Raw genomic sequence first — 6,000 nt, 5'->3', positions numbered from 1 at the left:
TTTTTTTTTCCAGTGGAAAAAGTTTTGAACGCACTTGTTTTTTTTTTAAGTGGAAAAAGTCGAAGTCAGTTTTTTTTTTCGATTGAATCATTTTGACACAAAGATCCAACTTCAACGCTACTTCCGACATGTTTGAGTGGCAGGTGACTACGCCAATGGCATGAAAGCATGAAGCAAGAGTAATGGCCACCAGTGCTCCATCCAGCCATCGGATTCTGCTCGTGTCCAAGCCGAAAATAGGGCACCTGTACGGGGGTGTGACATCGGCATCTCACCGGATGCACCATACTCTTGCACCCATATGCGGATTTTAAGGGGGGGCCCGGCTCCCCTGGTGGCCGAAAAGTGTCATTGCATGTAAATGACTTTCCTATATATATATATATATATAAAAGTTGTATAGGATTAAAACAGCAACAAAAATAAATGAAATGAACAAAAAAAAAAAAATTGTTATAATGGGTCAAAAAAAAAATTCAAACCGATCATGTGACTAGCAACTTAGACGGTCATTTACTTTGCATATCAATTTCAGCAAAAAAAATATATATATATACTGTATATGCACATATATTTTTCAAATTATTGTTTTTCTTTGATCGAATTTTTTTTTTTGACTGAAGCAACTTTTTGGGGGATTAAATTATTTGGACAAAAATGTCCTACCCATATTATGGCCCAAACACAAAAGATTGCTTCAATCAAAGAAAAATTTTGCGATGAAAAACTAAGTGTTCAAACGCAAATTTTTCAATCTCAAATATTTTTTCGCATTCAAAAACGTTTACTATCATAAAATTATTTTTTTTTTGATTGAAGTGATTTTTCTTTTTGAAAATATATATTTTTTGAAGCAACTTATTTTTTGATTGAATAATGACAAAAATGTCCTAGCCAAAATGTGGCCTAAACACAGTCCAATATTACTTCAATCAAATAAATTGCTTCAATATAAAAACATTTTTTTAAAATTGACTTCAATTTTTAAAAAATAAATAAATAAAATAAAAATAAAAAAAGCTTTCGCATGCATTTTTTTGAGTTTCACATTTATTTTTCCATTCACTTTTTTTTTTTCTTTTTGATTTGAATTGACTTTTTTGGGGTTAAAAATATGTATTTTGATTCAAGCAACTTTTTTTTTCATTGAATGATGAACACACAAATCTACCTCCATATGGCTCCGCCCAGGGGATACAATTTTTGACTGGGGTAACTACATTGGCACGACACCGGCGGGCATGTTGGGCAAGTTGCTTCAATCAATCAACAAAACAAAACAAAAATTTGCTTCTATAAAAACCTATATTTTCAAACAAAAAAAAAAGTCGCTTCAATTAAAAAAAAAAAAAAAAAAAAAAAAAAAATTGTTTGAATGCAAAAATAAATATGAAACCCCAAAAACTAAAAACAAATGCATGTGAAAGCTATTTTTCTTTGACTAATTTTTTATTTTTTTATTGATGCAACTTTTTGAAATAATGTTGATTTGTGTTTGGGCCACATTTTGGCTAGGACATTTTTCTCTTTATTACTCAATCCAAAAATAAGTTGCTTCAAAACATAAATTTCAATCACACAAAAAGGTTTTTGAATGCAAAAAAATATTTGAGATTGAAAAATTTGCATTTGAACACTTCATTTTTCATTGAAAAAGTTTTCTTTGATTGAAGCAATCCTTTTTGTGTTTGGGCCATATTATGATTAGTACATTTGTGTCAAAATCATTCAATCCCCCAAAAAGTTGCTTCAATCGAAATAAAATATTTTCAACCAAAGAAAAAAATCGTTTTTAAAAATGTTATTTTTCTCTAATATTTATATATATTTTTAATTATATGCAAAGCAAATGACGGTCTAAGGTGCTTGAAAAGTAATTTCAACCCATTATAAAAATGTTTTTTTGTTCGTTTAATTCATTTTAGCAGTTTTATTGCTTTCCAACTTTATATATATATATATATATTAGGGCTGTCAAACGATTAAAAATTTTAATTGAGTTAATTACAGCTTAAAAATTAATCGTAATTAATCGCAATTCATCGCAATTCAAACCATGTATAAAATATGCCATATTTTTCTGTAATTTATTGTTGGAATGGAAAGATAAGACACAAGATGGATATATACATTCAACATACGGTACATAAGTACTGTATTTCTTGTAACAATAAATCAACAAGATGGCATTAACATTATTAACATTCTGTTAAAGCGATCCATGGATAGAGGGACTTGTAGTTCTTAAAAGAAAAATGTTAGTACAAATTATAGAAATTTTATCTTAAAACCCCTCTTCAAGTTTTCGTTTTAATAAAATTTGTAAAATTTTCAATCAAAAAATAAACTAGTAACCCGCCATTGTTGATATCAATAATTACTTACACAATGTAAGGGGTACTGAAACCTATGAAATCAGTCGCACCCAAGCGCCAGCAGAGGGCAGCAAAACTCCATAAAACACAAGTGAGCGTTTTACTGTACTGTCATTTAAATCTGTCTGAGCGGAACATCTGCGTTAATTGCGTCAAATATTTTAACGTGATTAATTTTTTAAAATGTCCGTTAACGCGATAATTTTGACAGCCCTAATATATACATATATACATATATATATAAATAAAGGAAAGTCAATTACATGCAATGACACTTTTCGGCCACTGGGGGGGCTGGCCCCTCTGCCCCCCCCCCCCCTTAAAATTTGCTTATGGCCGGATCCTGCCAGAAGAAGATTCGGCACCTCTTGATTTTGGCCTCCCTGTGTTCCGGGACTTATTTGGGCAGATCCGGCACCTCTCGTGTATAGAAAATAAGAATACAACCCCTAGCAAAAATGTTTGAAATCACCAGTCTCGCTTAGACATTTTATTATGTAGAACAAACTCAGATAAAAAGCTTGAAAAAAAATAATGAATTAGTTGAAAAGTGCAACTCCTTAGCAGAATTTTTCTGTAAATTATTGTTGGAATGGAAAGATAAGACACAAGACGGATTTATTCATTCAACATACTGTACATACGTACTGTATTTGTTTATTATAACAATAAATCAACAAGATGGCATTAACATTATTAACATTCTGTTAAAGCAATCCATGGATAGAAAGACTTGTAGTTCTTAAAAGATAAATGTTAGTACAAGTTATATAAATTTATATTAAAACCCCCTCCTAATGTTTTCGTTTTGATAAAATTTGTAAAATTTTCAATCAAAAATTAAACTAGTAGCCCGCCATTGTTGATGTCAATAATTACACAATGCTCATGGGTGCTGAAGCCAATAAAATCAGTCGCACCCAAACGCCAGCAGAGGGCGACAAAACTCCAAAAAACACAAGTAACAAGTGCAAATTGCTCTGTGCTGTCATTTTAATCTGTTTGAGCGGGGCATTTTTGCGTTAATTGCGTCAAATATTTTAACGTGATTAATTTAAAAAATTAATTTAGGCCCGTTAACGCGATCATTTTGACAGTCCTAATAATGATTGATTTTTTTTTTTCATTCTGTTTTAAGTTTTTTTTCCATTGCAAGCGAAGTAAATGAAGATATTACTACCAAAGCATTTGTAATTGCAATCATTTTCTGGGAGAAATTCAGCATTATCTGACAGAATTGCAGGGGTGCCAATACTTTTGGCCAGCACTGTAACAAAGGGAATTACAGATATTTCTGCACTTAAATACAAAACTGTTTTTCTGAACACCCACTAGCTTAATGCTATCATATAGTGGAAAACACCATTCAGTCGCATATAAAAATTAGCCTCGCTTAGGTAATATTGATAGACAAGAAATATAACACTCTCGGGGATATGCTCTTTGCCTAAAACAAGTTAAATCAACAATTGTATTTTGCCGTTAGATTTTTCTATCAACTTTGAACGCCAGATGTTGGTTTTAAAGCGCAGAACGAGGCCGCGTCCGCCTCCTCCGGCGCCCTGACCTTCAACTCTCCTCCACAACTTCATCCTCTCCCCGGCGACCGTGGCTGCGGGCCTTGAACTTTGCACGCACAAAATGAGAAATGTCTCCCGCTGTCGATCATCCGTGGCAAAAAATAAATAAAAAACGAGAAAACTCAAGCTGAGATTTCTGCGAATAATGCGTATACGTGTGTGTATGAGTCAGTGTCAGTGCACGGCAGCGGCTGATAGATCTCGGTTGCGCGTCTTTATCCTTCAGCATCAGTGTGTTCCTGAGTGTGTGATTCATCTTTCTCTCACACACACCAGCGACTACAACCACCGAATTTTAGAGGCAACACAAAAGCTGGCGGTCTTGAACAATAAATGCGAGAAAAGTGTGAAATTTCCCGACCGTGGATGACGTCAAGGTTTCTTTGGTATCTTGAATTTTATGGCCGGTTTTGCCGGCGCCTCCCCGCACTTGATGACACATCCCTTGATTTTTCTTGTCCTCCCTGTCGTCTTTGTACCCTCTTATGCTCCCCCGAGGCGGCGACGGTCGCTTAGCAACAGCCGCCGCAGAGCAGCGCAGTTTGCCCCAACCTGCAAGCAATACCCCTCCGATCTCTATAATGTAACTACAGTGGGGCAAATAAGTATTTAGTCAACCACTAATTGTGCAATTTCTCCCACTTGAAAATATTAGAGAGGCCTGTAATTGTCAACCTTGTAAACCTCAACCGTGAGAAACAGAATGCGGGAAAAAATAAAATAAAATCACATTGTTTGATTTTTTAAAAAATTATTTGCAAATCATGGCAAATCAATACCAAAAATTCATCTCAATACTTTGTTATTAGGGTTGTTCCAATCATGTTTTTTTGCTCCCGATCCGATCCCGATCGTTTTAGTTTGAGTATCTGCCGATCCCGATATTTCCCGATCCGATTGCTTTTTTTTTTTTTTTTTTGCTCCCGATTCAATTCCAATCATTCCCGATAAATTTTTTCCGATCATATACATTTTGGCAATGCATTAAGAAAAAAATGAATAAAACTCGGACGAATATATACATTCAACATACAGCACATAAGTACTGTATGTTTATTAAGACAATAAATCCTCAAGATGGCATTTACATTACGAACATTCTTTCTGTGAGAGGGATCCACGGATAGAAAGACTTGTAATTCTGAAAGGATAAATGTGACTTTGTATATTGTGACTAAATATTGCCATCGAGCGTATTTGTTGAGCTTTCAGTAAATGATACTGTAGCCATTTAACTGTTCTGGCCAAATGCATGATGGGAAGTGCAACCATGACTGTGCGTACTGGTACCAATTGATATGTCTTCTCTGCGTTGGGAAATAACATAGGGTGTTAAGAAAAAGATCAATTACTACCTTTCTTCCCCACATTGCTTCCCACGATATTTCTAATCGTAGGGAGAGGGATTGTAAGGCTTTAGCCAATTAAAAAAAGGCTCCAAAGGCTGCCAAAATTCACTCTACTCGTTTTACGCTGCCTTATAGCTCTATATATAGGTAAAACGGCGCCATTACAGGTTTAACGCGACAATGCGTGAGTGGGTCGTGCAGCGCATGCGTTAATTGCGTTAAATATTTTAACGTGATAAATTTTTTTTAAAATTAATTACTGCCGTTAACAGGATAAATTTGATAACCCTACCTTAAGCCTAAACTAAAGACTCTGGATGAGTGTAACATATCATGTCTAACGTTAAATACAATTGGAAAACGACTTAATCAAAAAATATATATATATATATTAAAAAAAGGCATGTCCGATATTTTTTTGCCGATTCCGATACTTTGAAAATGACGTGATCGGACCCGACCGATCGGCGCCGATCGACCGGGACATCTCTATTTGTTATGTACCCTTTGTTGGCAATAACGGAGTTGCTGGTATTTTGGCCCATTCCTCCATGCAGATCTCCTCTAGAACAGTGATGTTTTGGGGTTGTCGTTGGGCAACATGGACTTTTAACTCCCTCCACAGATTTTCTACGGGGTTGAGATCTAGAGACTGGCAGGACCTTGAAATGCTTCTTACAAAGTCACTCCTTTGTT

Source organism: Corythoichthys intestinalis, chromosome 13 (genome assembly GCF_030265065.1).
Source record: "Corythoichthys intestinalis isolate RoL2023-P3 chromosome 13, ASM3026506v1, whole genome shotgun sequence".
In the NCBI taxonomy this organism is placed as follows: domain Eukaryota; kingdom Metazoa; phylum Chordata; class Actinopteri; order Syngnathiformes; family Syngnathidae; genus Corythoichthys; species Corythoichthys intestinalis.
The sequence above is the reverse complement of the archived record's forward strand: the minus strand, read 5'-3'. Positions refer to the sequence as shown.